Genomic DNA, 18966 nt, shown 5'->3' on the forward strand with positions numbered 1-18966 from the left:
TATATTGGGGTTGTCTCCTTTACTTTTTTTTTTTAATTTAATTTTACATATAATTAATCATTTCATTTTAATTTTGCTTATTTTGGAATTATACTATGTGAATTTTCTTGTATATGTCAAGTGCTTAGGTGCGTTAAGATCCACTAGACAGTGCTTCCACCTTGGCAAATCTCTCGCGGCCGTGGTATTGAACTCCTGGAGCAAGAGTAGTCTGCAAATGCAAAGCGTATTCCCATCCACGCCTTCATTGTGCAATGACAAATTGTTGTCGAAAATTGTGCCAATTTGCCCTCGTACCATAGTTTATAGTTGTTGTTTTTTAAGATTTTATTTATTTATTCATGAGAGACACAGAGAGAAAGAGGCAGAGACACAGGCAGAGGGAGAAGCAGGCTCCATGCAGGGAGTCCGACCTGGGACTCGATCCTGGGACTCCGGGGTCACGCCCTGGGCTGAAGGCAGGCGCTCAACCGCTGAGCCACCCGGGATGCCGAGTTCATAGTTATTTTGGTTGCCAGTTATTACTTGATTTTGTGACATTTTCAAATTTTGCCAATCTGCTAAATGTGAAATCGTGGCTCAGTGTGGCTTAAATTTGCAGTTCTTTTGTGGTTAAATAAGATTGAGAATCTTTCCATGTGTCTTTTGGCTTTGATAATTCCTTCTCTGAGAATTGCATATCTTTTGGTCACTGTTCTTTTAGAGCAAAGGCCTTTTTGATGTTAAAATGCAAGCTATAAGAAAAATGCAAGATTTTAAAGGAGTGTAGAGACTAGGACATTAGGGCAGCCCCGGTGGCTCAGTGGTATTTTTCATTTATTTATGTTCTAATCTTTATTATTTCTTTCCTTCTACTGGCTTTGGGCTTTGCTTGTTCTTTTTCTAGTTCTACTTTAGATGTAAGATTAGATTATTTGAGATTTTTCTTGTGTTTTGAGATATGCCTATATTATTTAATCTTCCCTCTTAGAACAACTTTTGCTGTGTTCCAAAGATTTGAGACTATTGTGTTTTTGTTTTCATTTGTCTCCATGAATTTTTTAATTTACTCTTTGATTTTTTGATTGACTCATTCATTGTTTAGTAGCATGTTACTTAACCTCCATGTACATACCAAAAATTCCAGGGGGGTTTTTTGTGGTTGATTACTAGTTTCATACTTTTGTGGTCAGAAAAGATGTATGATATGATTTCAGTCCTTTTGAATGTACTGAGACTTATTTTGTGGCCTAACGTGTGATCTGTTTTGGAGAATGTTCCATGGGACTTGTAAAGATCATATATTCCACTGTTTTTTGGATGGAATGTTCTGAATATATTTGTTTAGGTCCATCCAGTCCAATATGTCATTCAAAGTGTGGTAGTAAAGTCCCCTACTTTTATTCCTTTTTTTTTTTTTTTTAAGGTTTTGTTTGTTTATTCATGAGAGACAGAGAGAGAGGCAGGCTCCATGCAGGGAGCCGGATGCGGGACTCAATCCTGGGACTCCAGGATCACACCCTGGGCCAATGGCAGATTCTTGACGGCTGAGCCACCCAGGCATCCTACTATCAATTTATTCCTTTACGTCTGTTAGTAGTTGCATTATGTACTTCAGTGGTCTTATGTTGGGTGTGTAAATATTTACAATTGTTATATCTTCTTGTTGGATTGTTCCCTTTATCAATACGTAGCATGTCCTTCTTCATCTCTTGATACAGCCTTTGTTTTAAAGTCTATTTTATCTGATAGAAATATTGCTACTCCTGCTTTCTTTTTGCTTCCATTTACATGGTCAGTGTTTTTCCATCCCTTTCAATCTGCATTTGTCTTTAGGACTGAAGTGAGTCACCTATAGACAGCATATAAATGAGTCTTGCTTTTTTTATCCATTCAGTTACCCAGTGTCTTTTGATTGGAACATTTAATCCATGTACATTCAGAGTAATTATTGAATGGTATTACTTATTGGCATTTTGTTACTTGTTTTAGGGTTGTTTTTGTAATTCTGTGTTCCTTATTTCTTCTCTTGCTCTCTTCCCTTGTGGTTTGATGGCTTTCTTTAAGATATTCTGGGATTCCTTTCTCTTTATTTTTTACATATCTATTATAGGCTTTTGATTTGTAGTTACTTTTAGGTTTGCATATAACATCCTATGCACATAACGGTATATATTAGACTGATGATCGCTTAAATTTGAACCCATTCTAAGAGCACTAGATTTTTACCCACCCCCCCGCAACATTTTCTGTATATGATAACATACGTTACATGTTTTATTTTGTGAATCCCTTAACTGATTTTTTTTTTTTTATTTATGATAGTCACAGAGAGAGAGAGAGAGAGAGAGAGAGGCAGAGACACAGGCAGAGGGAGAAGCAGGCTCCATGCACCGGGAGCCTGATGTGGGATTCGATCCCGGGTCTCCAGGATCACGCCCTGGGCCAAAGGCAGGCGCCAAACCGCTGCGCCACCCAGGGATCCCCCTTAACTGATTTTTATAGATATAATTGACTTTACTGCTTTTGTACTTAACCTTCATACTGGTTTTATAAGTGGTTTTTACAATTTTTTAAAAAGATTTTATTTAACTTATTCATGAGAGATACAGCCTAGGCAGAGACCTAGGCTGAGGAAGAAGCAGGCTCCCTGCAGGGAGCCCCATGTGGGACTCAGTCCCAGGGCCCTGGGATCACACCCTGATCCAAAGGCAGATGCTCAACCACTGAGCCACCCAGGCATCTCTTATTAGTGGTTTATAAGTGGTTTTATCTTCTAGTTTTATTATGTTTGTACATATGTGTAAATTTTTTCCTTTCATAATTTTTTTTACTCCTGATTATGGCCTCTCCTTTCTATTCAAAGAATTCCCTTTAACATTTCTATTAAAGCTGGCTTGTGGTTTGTCTGGGAACTCTTTATATGTCTTTCTGGTTTGAACAATAGTCTTTTGGTTTCAGACTTTTTCCTTTCAGCACTTTGAATATATCATGCACTCTCTTCTGGCCTGCAACATTTCTGCTGAAAAACCAGCCAGTAACTTCATGGGGTTTCCCTTTCTCTACCTCTTTTTTTTTTTTTTTAAGATTTTATTTATTTATTCATAGAGATACAGAGAAAGAGAGGCAGAGACACAGGCAAAGGGAGAAGCAGGCTCCATGCAGGGAGCCTGATGTGGGATTCGATCCCAGAACTCCAGGATCACACCCTGGGCCTAAGGCAAGTACTAAACCGCTGAGCCACCTAGGCGTCCCTTCAGGGTGTCTTCTATGCGTTGCACACACTCTAATGTGGTTGAGCCACATTTGCCTTCAGTCCAGTCATCTGGAATGGCTCTCTTTGCTGTGGTAGGATTTGGTCCTATGCTCTATGGGGCCAGTCTGGGGGCTGCCTTGGACTTGTAGTTGGGCCTGCTCTCAACCTGTCTGCCAGAACTAGGATCACATGGAACTATATGGTGCTGTCCCTGCATTATACTCTGAGTGGGACCTGAAGTCAGACCCAGGGTCTGGCCCTAATCTGTCTGTTGAGGTTGCAGTGACCCCAAACTTCAGGGCTCTCTCTTTGTGATACCCCCTGTGAAGTTTTTGTTGGTGGACAGTGCTGGCAGTCAGATCAGATGTTTGCCCTCAGCCTACTACTGCTAGGCTGCAATCGAGTAGTATGTGGTTATCTTCTCTCCTCAGGGCAAGAGTCACTTTGGAGTGGTGCTGGCCACTGTCAGTGCTGCTTGGAGAATGAGATGGGTCAGGCATTACTTTGGAGGGACTCCTGCCCAGAGAAGCCCAGTAGAGTGAAATGGATGGACCAGATCCACAAGTGAAGGTAGGGATATGGCACATGGTGTTAGCAAGGTATTAACAGGTCTCCTTGCAGGAGGAGACTTGACCAGAGTTACTTTGGAGGGACTCCTTGCGAGTGGGGCTGGTTAGATGGGGCGTGTTTGCAGGAGAGCACTGAGGGCATGGTGTTTTAGCAAGCAAGGTGGTGACTGTTCTCACTAGTTCCCACAGGTGTCTGGGGTATCTGCATCTAGGCTGGTGGCAAGGAGAAAAGTAGTGCCCATTAGGTCTTTTGTTGAATTCTCATAAAGATCCCTGCCCTTCCAGCGCATATTCTGAGATTAGTAAATAAATCTGTATATATGCCCCAGGCACTTTTCCAACTGCTGCTTCAATGCTCCCTCTCTGAGTTGTTTGTTATGCCGATTCTTTTTTTTTTTTTTTAATTTTTATTTATTTATGATAGTCACACAGAGAGAGAGAGAGGCAGAGACACAGGCAGAGGGAGAAGCAGGCTCCATGCACCGGGAGCCTGACGTGGGATTCGATCCCGGGTCTCCAGGATTGCACCCTGGGCCAAAGGCAGGCACTAAACCGCTGCACCACCCAGGGATCCCCCTGTTATGCCGATTCTTAAAGGCAGGACTGTTTCTTCTGGCCTGGCCTCTCACAGAGCCAAGCCTGCTGATTTTTTAAGTACCTGAAGGTAAGCACCACTGGTTGTAAAAAACTTGCATTAAGCCCCACTGGTTTTCACAGCCAAATCTTATATCCTCCTAGGGCAGGTCCCCCTGTCTGGGGTGCCTGGTGGAGGGTCTATTCCTTTCCCTTCTCCCTGTTTGTGGTGTTCCTCCTGTGATGGCATCTCTACCCTTCCTGTCTTTTGCAATGTAGCCTTCTCTCTACAATTAATCATAGAGCTTGTTATGCTAGTTTTCAGTTTGTTTTCTGGGTTACTCTTGTATGACTGTTATATAGGTATATCTGTGGGATAGGGTGAGCTTAGGATCCCCCTCCTCTGCCATCTTCCCAGGCTATTTCTATAAAGCCTCTTTTAAAAATGACTCCTAGGTCTTTATCTGTACTCCAACCTTGCCTCTCCCCAGAACCCTCAGTCCATATACCTGGATTTTTATTTCCCTAGCCCATTTTAGTTGCTCATTCTCAACTCAAACTCCACATATTTCTTGAGGCCCACCCAGAGGTCTTGATTATCTCCTTATTCACTGTCTTTCACGCTCTTAATATTTAATAAATAGAATCCCCACCCAGCTATTCGCTAAAGCTGAACATCCAGATTTTTAAATTCTTTTTCTTCTTTATTCTTCTGTTGTCCTCCCTTATCCTCTCAACACATCCATTCTAGCAGACAGGGTTGTTTTCTGCCTTGAAGTGATAGGATATCAGCCTTCGTTTATTCATATCAAATTCTCACCTGAAACACTGCTGTGGCTGCTGAACTGGTCTCCATGCTTTCACCCTTGCATCCATACAGTCCACTCTATACACAAATCAGATGATTTTTAAACTACATAAATGGGATTTCATTTCACAATGTCTTTTAATGACTTCTGATCTCCCAAAGAATATAACCCAGACTCTATGTTGGCTTCCAGACCTAGTATGACTCTGCCTCCTTCCATTCTTGTCCTTGCTTACAAAGACACAAATGTGAACTCAATGGTCTGCCTTCTCTGCTTCTCATAAGCCAAGCTTATGCCCCTTCAAGCCTTTAAACAAGCCTCCTGCCTGGAGTTTCATCCTCATGACTTCACTGCTGTTCTTTCTTGTCATCCAGATCCTTGCTCCATTGCCACCTTCTCAAACAGGTCTTTAGGTCTCAAGTAGCTCTTCCTTCATTTGTGATTTTATTTATTTGGGTCCTCTCCCATTTCTTTTTGATGAGTCTGGATAGGGGTTTATCAGTTTTATTAATTTTTTCAAAGAACCAGCTCTTGGTTTCATTGATCTATTCTACAGGGGTTTTTTATTTCAGTATCATTTATGTAAGCTCTAATTTTTATTATTTCCCTTTTCCTGCTGACTTTAGGCTTTACCTGCTGTTCTGTTAGCTCCTTTAGGTTAAGTTAGGTTATTTATTTGAGATTTTTCTTGCTTCTTGAGGTATGCCTGTGTTGCTATACACTTCCCTCTTAGGACTGCCTTTGCTGCATCCCAAAGGTTTTGGACGGTCATACTTTCATTTTCATTTGTTTCCATGTACTTTATAATTTCTTCTTTAATTTCTTGATTAATCCATTCATTATTTGGTAGGATTTTCTTTAACCTCCATATTTTTGTAGTCTTCCCAAGTTTTTTTTGTGGATGACTTCAAATTTCATAGCGTTGTGTTCTGAAAATATTCATGGTCTGACCTTGTATTTGTTGAGGACTAATTTGTGACCTAGTATGTGATCTGTTCTGGAGAATGTCCTATGTGCACTTGAAAACACTGTGTATTCTGCTGCTTTAGGATGAAATTTTCTGAGTAAATCTGTTATGTTCATCTGGTCCAGTGTGTCATTCAATGAAATTGTTTCCTTATTGATTTTATGCTTAGGTAATCTGTCTATTGCTGTAGTGGGGGTTTAAAGCCCCCTACTATTATTGTGTTATTATCAATGAATTTATGTTTATTATTAATTCATATAGGATGCCTGGGTGGCTCAGTGGTTGAGTGTCTGCCTTTGGCTCTGGTCTGGACCCGGTGATCCCCAGGTCCTAGGATCGAGTCCCACATCAGGCTCCCCACAGGGAGGCTGCTTCTCTCTCTGCCTATGTCTCTATCTCTCTGTGTGTCTCTCATGAATTAAATCTTTAAAAAAAATCAATTCATGTATTTGGGTGCTTCCAAGTTGGAGGCATAAATATTTATAATTGTTAGATCTTCTTGATAGAATCCTTAATCATGATATAATGCAGACTTTGGCTTAAAATCTAGTTTGTCTGATATAAGTATGGCTACTCCAGCTTTCTTTTGACATCCATTGGCATGATAAATGGTTCTCCACCCCCTCAATTTCAATCTGCAGGTCTCTTTGGGTCTCAAATGAGTCTCTTGCAGGAAATATATATATAGATGAATTTTGTTTTTTATCCATTCTGATACTCTGTGTCTTTTGATTGGAGCATTTGGTCCATTTATATTCAGTGATTATTGAAATATATTAATTTACTGTCATTGTTACCTGTAAAGTTGGTGTTTCTGGTGATGTTCTCTGTTTCTTTCTAGTCTTTGTTGCTTTTGGTCTTCTTTCTTCCCCACTCACAGAGTCCCCTTTAATATTTCTTGCAAGGCTCGGTTAGTGTTCACAAACTCTTTTAGTTTTTACTTGTCTTGGTCTCTTTATCTCTCCTTCTATTCTGAATGACAGTCTTGCTGGATAAAGTATTCTTGGCTGCATATTTTTCCCAGTTAGAACATTGAATATATGTTGCCATTCCCTTCTGACCTTCCAAGTCTCTGTGGCCAGGTCTGCTGCTAACCTTATGTGTCTACCCTTGTAGGTTAAGGATCTTTTGTCCTTAGGTGCTTTTAGAATTCTCACTTTGCATTTTGCAACTTCCACTATGATGTCCTGGTGTTGACATGTTTTTGTTGATTTTGAGGGAAGTTCTCTATGCCTTTTGGACTTAATGTCTGTTTCCTTCTCTGAATTAGGGAAGTTCTCAGCCATAATTTGTTCAAATATACCTTCTGTCCCTTTTTCCCCCCTCTCTCCCCTACTCCTATAATATGAATATTACATATCTTTATAGAATTGCTGAATTCCCTAAGTAAATATTCATGATCTTTTTTTTAAAGATTTTATTTATTTATTCATGGGAGAGACAGAGAGAGATAGGCAGAGACACAGGCAAAGGGAGAAGCAGGCTCCATGCAGGGAGCCCGATTATGAGACTTCATCCTGGGACTCCAGGATCATGCCTTGAGCCAAAGGCAGATGCTCAACTGCTGAGCCACCCAGGCTTCCCAATATTCATGATCTAATAGCTTTCTTTCCCTTTTCTTTTCAGATTCATGATTTTCCATAATTTTTTTTTAAAGATTTTATTTATTTATTTATTTATTTTTTAATTTTTTAATTTATTTATGATAGTTACAGAGAGAGAGAGAGAGAGGGAGGCAGAGACACAGGCAGAGGGAGAAGCAGGCTCCATGCACCGGGAGCCCAATGTGGGATTCGATCCCGGGTCTCCGGGATCACGCCCTGGGCCAAAGGCAGGCGCCAAACCGCTGCGCCACCCAGGGATCCCGATTTTCCATAATTTTATCTTCTGTATCACTTATTCATTTCTCTCCAGCTTGCACCCTTGTTGTGATTACCTCTAGTCAGGATTGGATCTCGGTTATAGCATTTTTAATTTTGGCTTGACTATATTTTATTATTTATTTATTTATTTATTTTGACTATATTTTAGTTCTCTTATCTCTGCAGCAAGGGTTTCATTGGAGTCTTCTATTTTTTTTTTTCAAGCCCAGCTAGTATTCTTATGACTGTTATTCTGATTTTTTGTTCAGATATGTTACTTATATCTGTTTTAAGCAAATCCCTGGCTGTGGTTTCTTCTTGTTCTTTTTTGAGGGGAGAATTCCTCTGTCTTGGCATTTTGTCCAGATTAAAGAAAAAATATAGAGGGAGAATAAAAAATATATTTACAAATATTTTTTTAAAGATAAATTAAGAATTTAAGAAGAAAAATCATAATAAATTTTTAAAAGACTGAAGAGAAAGTTAGATCCTATTTCCCATAGAGCTGATGCTTATAGCACTCTCTGATCAGTAGATTTGGTGCTTGCAAGGGGTCTGTGTTGGTCTTCTGGGAGAGGGGCCTGCTTTGCAGATTGTCAGGTGGGCTTGCCCTCCTGGAACTGCTTCTGTAGGGGCTTGGTATAATTGGCTCCATTCTCCACTAGGGGGCGCTGTTTAGCTGCCATGGGGGCGGGGTAGGCATTGGCAGGGCCCTGCTCTTTTGTCCCTAGAGTGGAAAGCTTACAAGGCCACTCTTCAAGAAACCCCCACAAAAGTGTAAACAATTACTCTTCCCCTGTTATGGTTTCCCTCAGATCTCTGCCCTCACCCTGTCTATATCCAAAAAGCCCACTTCATAGCCTTCCTTTGTTTTATCTCAGACAACCAGCTGGGTTTCAAAATTACAAATATTAGGGACTCTTGAGGTACAGACCCAGGATGTTCTTCCAGGGGAGGGTGACATGCTTTTGCCATTTGCTGGTTTATCCCAGAAAAGCGATGGGATGACTGATTTGTGTTTGAAACTTGTGGCAAAGCACAGGAGAAAGCCCGTTCCAAAGCTTACCGCCCTCAGGCAGTGTCCCCAGAGAGCCCCTGCTGCCACTCCCAAATGCACACCAAGGAGGGGAACTGTTTTTCCCTGTGCAACTGCCCTCATTTTTTAATTTCAGGCCCACAGTTGTGTTCCAAAACTCCAGATATTAGAGATACATGCAGGCAAGCAACCACGTCAATCCTCTGGGAGGAGGTCTCGCTGTGCTGCAGCCCTTTGCCTGGTTTGTCCCAGAAATTAGCTGCGTGCTGGTGCAGTTTCTGGCATAGTCCAGCTGCAAGCCTAGATCAAGGCTGACTGCTCTCCACTAGCACCCTGTCCCTATGGTAGAGAAAGGGGCTGCTCACTAGGACCTGCTTGGTCCCTTAGCCTGGGCAAGGTCAGGCACTCCTCTCCCAAATGCACTCCAGGCTGCGCAGCTGCCTCTTCCAGTGCAACCCAAAGGATCCTTAGACCACTATCTCTGCTTCTAGGTCTCTGCCCTTGTTCCCCACTGGAGCACCACTGATGTCAGGGGACTTCTGAAACTTCAAACTCTGCTTTCCATTGTTTATAAAAACTGGCAGTATTCCACATCTCTCCTTTTCAGTCAGGAATTTTGGAGAAGAACTTTTCTTGTGTAATTCCCCAAAGGCACTTCTGTTCCTCTCTCCCCTCCTCTCCCTCCCCCTCTCCTCTGTTTGTGATCAGAGTCCCCTCCCCATCACTGCACCCACAGCTCTTCTTTCCCCCAAATCACTCTCCACCTTTTCCTACTTTCCACAGTGTGACAGGGTTTCTTTTTTTCGGCTCTAATTGCTCATTTTGATTTTTCTCTGTCCTCAGATGAATTTCCTCGGTGTTCAAAATAATTTTATATTTATCTAGTTGTGTTCAAGGGAGGAGGCAAGCCCAGGGTTACCCAATTGCTGGTCATCTTAACTCCTAGCAATTCTTTAAATAATTTTTATGTTGCCAATTTACATTTATTAGTCTAATTATTCTACAGATAATTTAAAATGTAAGCACTTAGAAATATTCTGAGAGCTGATTAGAACTGCAGTGGTGTTACAGATTTGTTGTTAAACACTGGAGTCCCTACCAGTGGGTCAGATCCAGGGACAAAGTGTGTCCGTGAGTATTATGGACTCTATCAGTGCTTTAAGAATTATTTTTATTTTCAGTATTGATGTATTTAATATTGTCTTCATTATTCAGGGTTTCAGTGGACATTGAAAATGGACTTAGAAAATACGTATTTTGGGGGATCCCTGGGTGGCGCAGCAGTTTGGCGCCTGCCTTTGGCCCAGGGCGCGATCCTGGAGACCCGGGATCGAGTCCCACGTCAGGCTCCCGGTGCATGGAGCCTGCTTCTCCCTCTGCCTGTGTCTCTGCCTCTCTCTCTCTCTTTCTCTCTGTGACTATCATAAATAAATAAAAAATAAAAATAAAAAAAGAAAAGAAAATACGTATTTTGAATATATTTTCATATTTTTTAATGCTGAGATAAATGAAAAGTATTGATTTTTATATACTTCTATTTGAGCATCATATAATAATTTGAAGTATTCATTTAATCTTCATTTAAAAAGAAGGCAATTGCATTATCTAAAACTAAACTTTTTTTTAAGATTTTATTTATTTATTCATGAGAGACACAGAGAGAGGCAGAGACACAGAGAGAGGCAGAGACACAGGCAGAGGGAGAAGCAGGCTCCATGCAGGGTGCCCTGACATGGGACTCGATCCCGGGTCTCCAGGGTCACGCCCTGGGCTGAAGGTGGCACTAAACCACTGGGCCACCTGGGCTGCCCCCTAAACTTTTTTTAAGTTTAATTTAATTTTTTTTAAAGATTTTATTTATTTATTCATGAGAGAGACATAGAGAGAGGCAGAGACACAGGCAGAGGGAGAAGCAGGCTCCATGCAGGGAGCCCAATGTGGGACTCGATCCCGGGTCTCCAAGATCAGGCCCTGGGCCGAAGGCGGCGCTAAACCACTGAGCCACCTGGGCGTCCCTAAGTTTAATTTTAAAATCTCTCATTTAGCAGTTCTATTTTCATATTCATATTCATACTCTATTGCTTGGGGTAGTCTGTGTAATGTTTTATAATATCTGCTGTAATCTCCTCACTGAAACACAACTGAATCTTCAGCTTCGTTGTCCTAATACTTCATGGTTCTTACACTAAGTAATCCAGTTTGGTTACGGTGAATTATTCTGTTGGTATTGTACTCTGAAATAATTCATCCCTATTACATCCTGAATGTCAGCATTTTCATTCAACTATAAGACTACACCTGTAAAATCATTGTTTAGTCATTAATGGAACCTTTCTTTGTTGTTTTTTTTTTTTCTATTTGAGTATAGTAGATGCACTATGTTACATTAGTTTCAGGTGTACAAAGCAGTGATTCAACAAGTTTATACATTCTATGTTCACCACTACCATTGACTATATTCCTTATGCTGTGTGTTTTATTCCCATGACTTATTCAGTCCAAAGCTGGAAACTTGTATCTCCCACTCCCCTTCATACATTTTACCCTACCTCCCATATCCCTCCCTTCTGGCAACCATTAGTTCGTTTCCTATGTTTCTGTTCCCTATATATTCTGCTTTTTGTTTATTGATTTGTTGTTGTTTTACATTCCACTTGTATGAGGTCATATCGTATTTGTCTTTTTTGGTCTTATTTCACCTAACATAATACCCTCCAGGTCCACCCATGTTGATACAGATAGCACAGTCTCCTTTTTTATGGTTGTGTTATATTCTGTTCCATTGTTTTTGTGTCTGTTTTTGTGCCAGTACCATGCTGTCTTGATGATCACAGCTTTGTATTATAGCTTAAAGTCAGGCATTTTGATGCCCCCAGCTTTGGTTTTCTTTTTCAACATTGCTCTGGCTATTCAGCGTCTTTTCTGGATCCATACAAATCTTAAAGATTATTTGTTTCAACTCTCTGAAGGAAGTCCATGGTATGTTGATAGGGATTGCACTGAATGTGTAAATTGCTCTGGTTAGCATAGACATTTTCACAGTATTCTTCCAATCCATGAGCATGAAATGTTTTCTAATTTTTTTTTGTTTTTTTGTTTTTTGTTTTTTGTTTTTTGTTTTTTTCCAATTTCTTTATGTCTTCCGCAATTTCTTATTTAAGTGTTCTGTGGTTTTTAAAGTACAGATCTTTTACCTCTTTGGCTAGGTTTATTCCTAGGTATCTTATGGTTTTGGTGCAATTGTAAATGGGATCAATTCCTTAATTTCTCTTGTTTCAGTCTCATGGTTAGTGTATAGAAATGCAACTGATTTCTGTGCATTGATTTTGTATCCTGCCACATTGCTGAATTCCGTATGAGTTCTAGCAATTTTGAGGTGGAGTATTTTGGGTTCTCCATATACAGTATAATGTCATCTGCAAAAAGCAGTTTGACTTCTCTGCCAATTTGAATGCCTTTTATCTTTTTGTTGTTTGATTGCTGAGGCTAGGACATCTAGCACTACGTTGAACAATAGTAGTAAGAGTGAGCATTCCTGGTGTGTTCCTGACCATAGGGGAAAAGCTCTCAGTTTTTCCCTATTGAGAATGATATTCAGTATGGTCCTTTTGTAAATGGCTTTTATGATACTGAGGTATGTTCCCTCTGTCCCTACATTTGAAGAGTTTTAATCAAGAAAGGATACTGCATTTTGTCAGGTGCTTTTTCTGCATCAATTGAGAGGATCATATGGTTCTTGTGTTTTCTTTTATTAATGTGATCTATCACATGATTTATGAATGTTGAACCACCCTTGCATCTCAGGGATAAATCCCACTTGGTCGCGGTGAATAATCCTTTTAATGTACTGTTGTATCCTGTTGGTTAATATCTTGGTGAGTATTTTGACATCTAAGTTCATCAGGGATACTGGTCTTTAATTCTTTTTGATGGAGTCTTTGGTTTTGGGATCAAGGTAATGTTGACCTTATAAAACGAATTTGGAAGTTTTCTTTCCAATTCTATCTTCTGAAGTAGCTTCAGTAGAATAGGTATTATTTCTTTAAATTTCCCCTGGGAAGCCATCTGGCCCTGGACTCTTGTTTCTTGGTAGGTTTTTGATAACTGCTTCAGTTTCTTTGCTAGTATTGATCTGTTCAGGTTTTCTATTCCTGTTTCAGTTTTGGTAATTTGTAGGTTACCAGAAATGCAACCATTTCTTCCAGATTGCCTAATTTGTTGGCATATAATTGCTCATAATACATTCTTAAAATCATTTGTATTTCCTTGATGTTGGTTGTGACCTCTCTTCTTTCATTTGTGATTTTATTAGAGTCTTTTTTTCAGGATTTACCTGTCTTACTAATTCTTTCAAAGAACCACCTCCTAGATTTGTTGATCTGTTCTTCTGGTCTCTATTTCGTTGAGTTCTGCTCTAATCTTTATTATTTCTCACCTCCTTTGTCATAGCTCAATTGACCACACAATTCATGTGTTCCATCATCCGTATGTTTATTTTTGTGCCAGTACCATACTGTTTTGATTACTACAGCTATGTAGTATTATCTTGAAATCGGAGATTGTGATGCCTCCAGTTTTGTTCGTCTTTCTCAAGATTGTTTTGGTGATTCGGGGTCTTGTTGGTTTCACACAAACTTTAGTATTTTTTTTTCTTGTTTTGTGAAAAATGCTTTTGGTATTTTGGTAGTGATTGCATTGAATCCGTAGATTGCTTTAAGTAATGTGGATATCTTAACAATACTAATTCTTCCAATCCATGAGTATGGAATATCTTTCCATTTCTATATGTCATCCTCAATTTCTTTTATCAGTGTTTTATAGTTTTCAGAGTACAGGCCTTACACCTGTTTTGTTAAGAGTTTATTTCTAGGTATTCATTTTAGTGCAATTATAAATGGCATAATTTTCTTAATTTCTCTTTCTCCTAATTCTTTATTGGTGTACAGAAATGCTACTGATCTCTGGGTAATAAGTATCCTGCAACTTTACTGACTTCATTTATTAGTTCCAGTAGGTCTTTTGTGGATTCTTCAGGCTTTTTAATGTACATTATAGTGTTATCTGCAAATCGTAGCAGTTTAATTTATTTACCAATATAGGTAGCTGTTTTTTTCTTGTCAAATTGCTGTGGCTGGGAGTTCCACTATATGTTGAATAAAAGTGGAAAGAGGAGACATCTTTGTCTTCCTGATCTTAAAGGAAAAGCTCTCAACTTTTCCAGCATTGTGTATGATGTTAGTTGTAGGTTTTTTGCATATAGTCTTTATTATGTTGACATATGTTCCCTCTAACCCCACTTTGTTGAGAGATTTTATTATGAATGTAGACTTTTGGCAAATGCTTTTTCTGCATGTATTGAGAAGACCATGTGATTTTATCCTTTGCTGATCTATCTATATCACGTTGAATGATTTGCAAATACCAAACCATCCTTGGATTCTCAAAATAAATCCCACTTGATCATGGTGAATCATCTTTTTAATTTATTGTTGTATGCATCTTTCTAATATTTTGTTGAGGATTTTTACATATATGTTCATCAGAGATACTGGCCTGTTCTCTCTCTCTCTCTCTCTGGCCTGTTCTCTCTCTCTCTCTCTCTCTGGCCTGTTCTCTCTCTCTCTCTCTCTTTTTTTTTTTTTTAGTTTTCTCCTTTGTGCTCTTTGGTTTTAGTATCAGAATAATGCTGGCCTCAAAAAATATATTTGAAAGAGCTCCCTCTTAGATTTCTTGGAGTCATTTGAGGAAAACAGGTATTAACTCTTACTTAAATGTTTGGATAGAATTCACCTGTGAATCATTTTGGTCCCGGACTATTACATTTTGGTAATTTTTTTATTACTAGTTCAGTTTTATTACTTGTCATTGGACTGTTTGGGTTTTCTATTTCTACCTGGTTCAGTTTGGGAAAACTGTATGTTTCTAAGAATTTATTTCTTGAAGGTTATCCAATTTGTTGGCATATACTTTCACAGTATTCTCTTACAATTCTTTGAATTTCTATGGTGTGAATTGTAACTTTACTCTCATATCTGATTATATTTATTTGGGCTCTTTCTCTTTTTTTTCTTGATAAGTCTGGCTTAATCAATTTTGTTTATCTTGTTCAAAGAACCAGCTTTGGGGTTTCAGTGATTTTTTTTTCTTTATGTCATTTATTTCTGCTCTGATCTTTATTTCCTTTTTTCTACTCACCTTGGGCTTTTTTCTTCTTTTCTAGTTTCTTTATGTTTAAGTTTAGATTATTCATTTGAGCTTTATCTTGTTTCTTGAGGTGGGCGTGCATTGCTTTATAATTCCCTCTCAGAACTTTCACTTTGTCCGAAAGACTTGAGACCATTATGTTTTGTCTCCATGTAGTTTATCTTCTTTGATTATTTCTTTGACCCATTGGTTGATATTGTGTTGTTTAGTTTCCATGTTTGTGTTTTGTTTTTTTCTAGCTTTTTTTCCTTGTGGTCTATTTCTAGGTTCATGCTATTCTGATCAGAAAAAAATGCATGGTATGATTTCAGTCTTTCTAAACTTATTGCAGCTTGTTTTGTGGTCTAATGTGTGACCTATTCTGAAGAGTGTTCCATATCATACTCTGTTGGTTTTTAATGGGATGTTCTGTATATACCTTATGTCTATCTGGTCTAATGTGCCATTAAAAGATATTATTTCTTCACTGATTTTCTGCCTGGATGATTTATCCTTTGATGTGAGATGTTAAAGTCCTGTATTATTATTGCATTACCATTAATTTCTATGTGTGTTAATATTTATGTATTTAGGTGCTTCTGTGTTGGGTATGTGGATATTTACATTCTTATTGGATTGATCCCCTTATTATGTAATGCCCTCTTCTGTCTCTTGTAATAGTCTTTGTTTTAAAGTCTATTTTGTAAAAGCATTACTAACCCAGCATATCTTGCTTCCATGTGCATAGTAAATGTTTTCCATCCCTTTACTTTCAGTCTGTATGTGTAAGTATGAGGTAAGTCTCTTCTAGGGAGCATATAAGTGGGTCTTGCTTTTTAATCCATTCCGCCACCCTGTGTCTTTTGATTGGAGTATTTAGGCTATTTACATTTTTTTTTATTTACATTTTTTTTTGCCATTTACATTTAAAGTAATTATTGATAAAGAATGAGAAGATGGTGGTGGAGTAGGAGGACCCCAAGCTCACCTCTCCCACAAATACTAGATCACTATCAAAGCATCCTAAATACTCCAGAAATTGGCCTGAAGATTGGCAGAACAAATTCCACAACTAAAGGTAGAGAAGATGCCACATTGAAGAAGGTAGGAAGTGGGGAGACATGGTTTGGGAGAGAAACAGATCATGGCCACTGCAGGGGGAGTGAAATGCATTCATGGAAAAGAAGCTGCAGTCCTAAAGAAGGGTGAGAAACTAACAGATATGAGTGCATGGGGTAAATGAATCCTGATAGCAGTTGGCTTGAAGAGCAAGAGGAACCAAATTTTGTGAGTTCTGGCAACCAGCAGAGCTTAAGGTCTGGAGTTCTAAAGATCGTTTAGGCATGGCTCAGGGAAACTACTGAGCATCGCACTACTCTTGGAAAGAAGGCAAGCAAATAGCCCAGGACACACAAGTGTAGAAACAGTGATCTAAAGAGCACCTGGGGCACACATTGGGGAGGTTATATTTGCTCATCTCAGAGCATGTCCCACAGAGGCAGCATTCTGAGAGAAGCCCCTCAAGGAGCAAAGGAACTGGCAGGCACCATTTCCCTCCCATATCTCTTGGCATAAACATATAACCACAAGTGGAAGCCAGCACAATACCTACATTTGCTACCTAACTTGCTTACGCCAAGCTTCACCCCCTACTCTAGTGAAAGATCCTGTTCCAGTCATGCCTGACTCAGTCCCAGCATGTCAGGCCTCCTTCCCCAGAAGATGGGCCTAAACACCTGCCAATGCCTTGTTTTCCAACCTAGGAGTTTTGCAGAGCTTTGATTCTGTCAGCAGTAGCAAGTGTCTCATTTCACAAACAGAACAGAGCAAACCTCGTTAAAACATGACATATTAACTCCAGGACCAAATACTGCCCACAACAGGCAGAGAGCCTCTTCAGATGACTGGCCTGAAGTATAAAGTGACCAGGACAAAACAGTTCACACACAGAACACACTAGAGACACTTCTGGAAGCATCAGGCCCTGAGGAACAAAGGACACTACATGGCAGGGCACTACAGGACCTATCCTTTTTTTTTTTTTTTTTTTTACAGGACCTATCCTTCATAAGGCTATTACTTCAGTAACAGGAAATGTAGATGACTTTCCTAACACAGAGAAACAGGCACAGAGAGACAAAATGAGAAGACAGAAGAATGTGTCTCAAATATAAGAACAAGACAAGGCCACAACCAGAGATCTAAGCAAAAAAAAAAGTAACATGTTTGATGGAATATTGAAAGCAATGATCATAGGGACTATCACTTCCAGTCTTGAGAAAAGAGCGGAAGACATAAATGAGACCCTTAACATAGATAAAGAAGAAATAAACAGATGAAGAATGCAGCAAGCAAGGTCAGAAACATGCTTGATGCAACAAATAGCAATTTGGAAGAAGTAGAGGAATGAATTAATGACCTAGAAGACAGAGTAATGGAAAATAATCAAGCTGAACAAAAGAGAGAAAAAAGAATTACACAAAACAATAATAGATATATGAAACTCAATGATTCCATCAAATGTAAAAACATGATTCTCGGAGAAAGAAAAAAGTGGACAGAAATTTTATTTGAAGAACTAGTAGCTGACTCCTTTCCAACTAGGGCCTGGCATAATGGCTCCCGCAAAGAAGGGTGGTGAGAAGAAGGGCCGTTCTGCCATCAACGAGGTAGTGACCAGAGAATACACCATCAGCATTCACAAACGTATCCATGGAGTGGGTTTCAAGAAGCGTGCCCCTCGGGCACTCAAAGAGATCCGGAAATTTGCCCTGAAGGAGATGGGAACTCCAGATGTGCGCATTGACACCAGGCTCAACAAAGCTGTCTGGGCCAAAGGAATAAGGAATGTTCCAACCGTATCCGTGTGTGGTTGTCCAGAAAACGTCACAAGGATGAAGATTCACCAAACAAGCTCTACACACTGATTACCTACGTACCTGTCACCACTTTCAAAAATCTACAGACTGTTAATGTGGATGAGAACTAATCTCTGATTGTCAAATAAAGGTATAAAACTGCGAAAGAAAGAAAAAAGAGAGAGAGAAAGAAAGAAAGAAGAAAGAAAAAGAAAAGAAAAGAAAAGGAAAGGGGATCCCTGGGTGGCTCAGCGGTTTTGCGCCACCTTTAGCCCAAGGGCATGATCCTGGAGACCCGGGGATTGGGTCCCACATCAGGCTCCCTGCATGGAGCCTGCTTCTGCCTCTGCCTGTGTCTCTGCCTCTCTCTGTCTCTCTCTGTGTCTCTCATGAATAAATAAAATCTTAAAAAAAAAAAAAGAAAATACAAGGATGTAAAATATGACACCATGTACCTAAAACATGAGAAGGGGTGGAATAAAGAATGGGTTCAACCTTAAGTGACTGCTGTATGCATATGTTCTGTACAAACTTAATGGTAACCACAAAACAAAAACCAGTAATATATAAAGAATAAACAGAAGGGAATCCAAGAGTATCACTAAAGAAAGTAACAAAGAATGTAAGCAAGAGAAGGATCAGAGAATATCTATAACAACAACCACAAAACAAGTATCAAAATAGCAATAAATACATATCTATCAAAACCTAGTTTGACTGTAAATGGACTAAATACTCCAAAAGACTCAGAGTGACAGAACAAGATCCATCTATATGGAAGAACACCTGCATGGGATCCCTGGGTGGCGCTGCGGTTTAGCGCCTGCCTTTGGCCCAGGGCGCGATCCTGGAGACCCGGGATCGAGTCCCACGT

General features: G+C 39.5%; 2 protein-coding genes across 4 annotated transcripts in view; one reads left to right on the forward strand and one right to left on the reverse strand.

Moving 5' to 3' along the window:
- The window catches only part of LOC144287879 (uncharacterized), a 74790-nt gene that overhangs the window by 10403 nt on the left and 45421 nt on the right, over positions 1–18966 (reverse strand). The window lies entirely within an intron of this gene.
- Positions 1–18966, forward strand: part of LOC144287985 (uncharacterized) — a 69019-nt gene that overhangs the window by 845 nt on the left and 49208 nt on the right. The window lies entirely within an intron of this gene.

This window comes from Canis aureus, chromosome 1 (genome assembly GCF_053574225.1).
Source record: "Canis aureus isolate CA01 chromosome 1, VMU_Caureus_v.1.0, whole genome shotgun sequence".
NCBI lineage: Eukaryota > Metazoa > Chordata > Mammalia > Carnivora > Canidae > Canis > Canis aureus.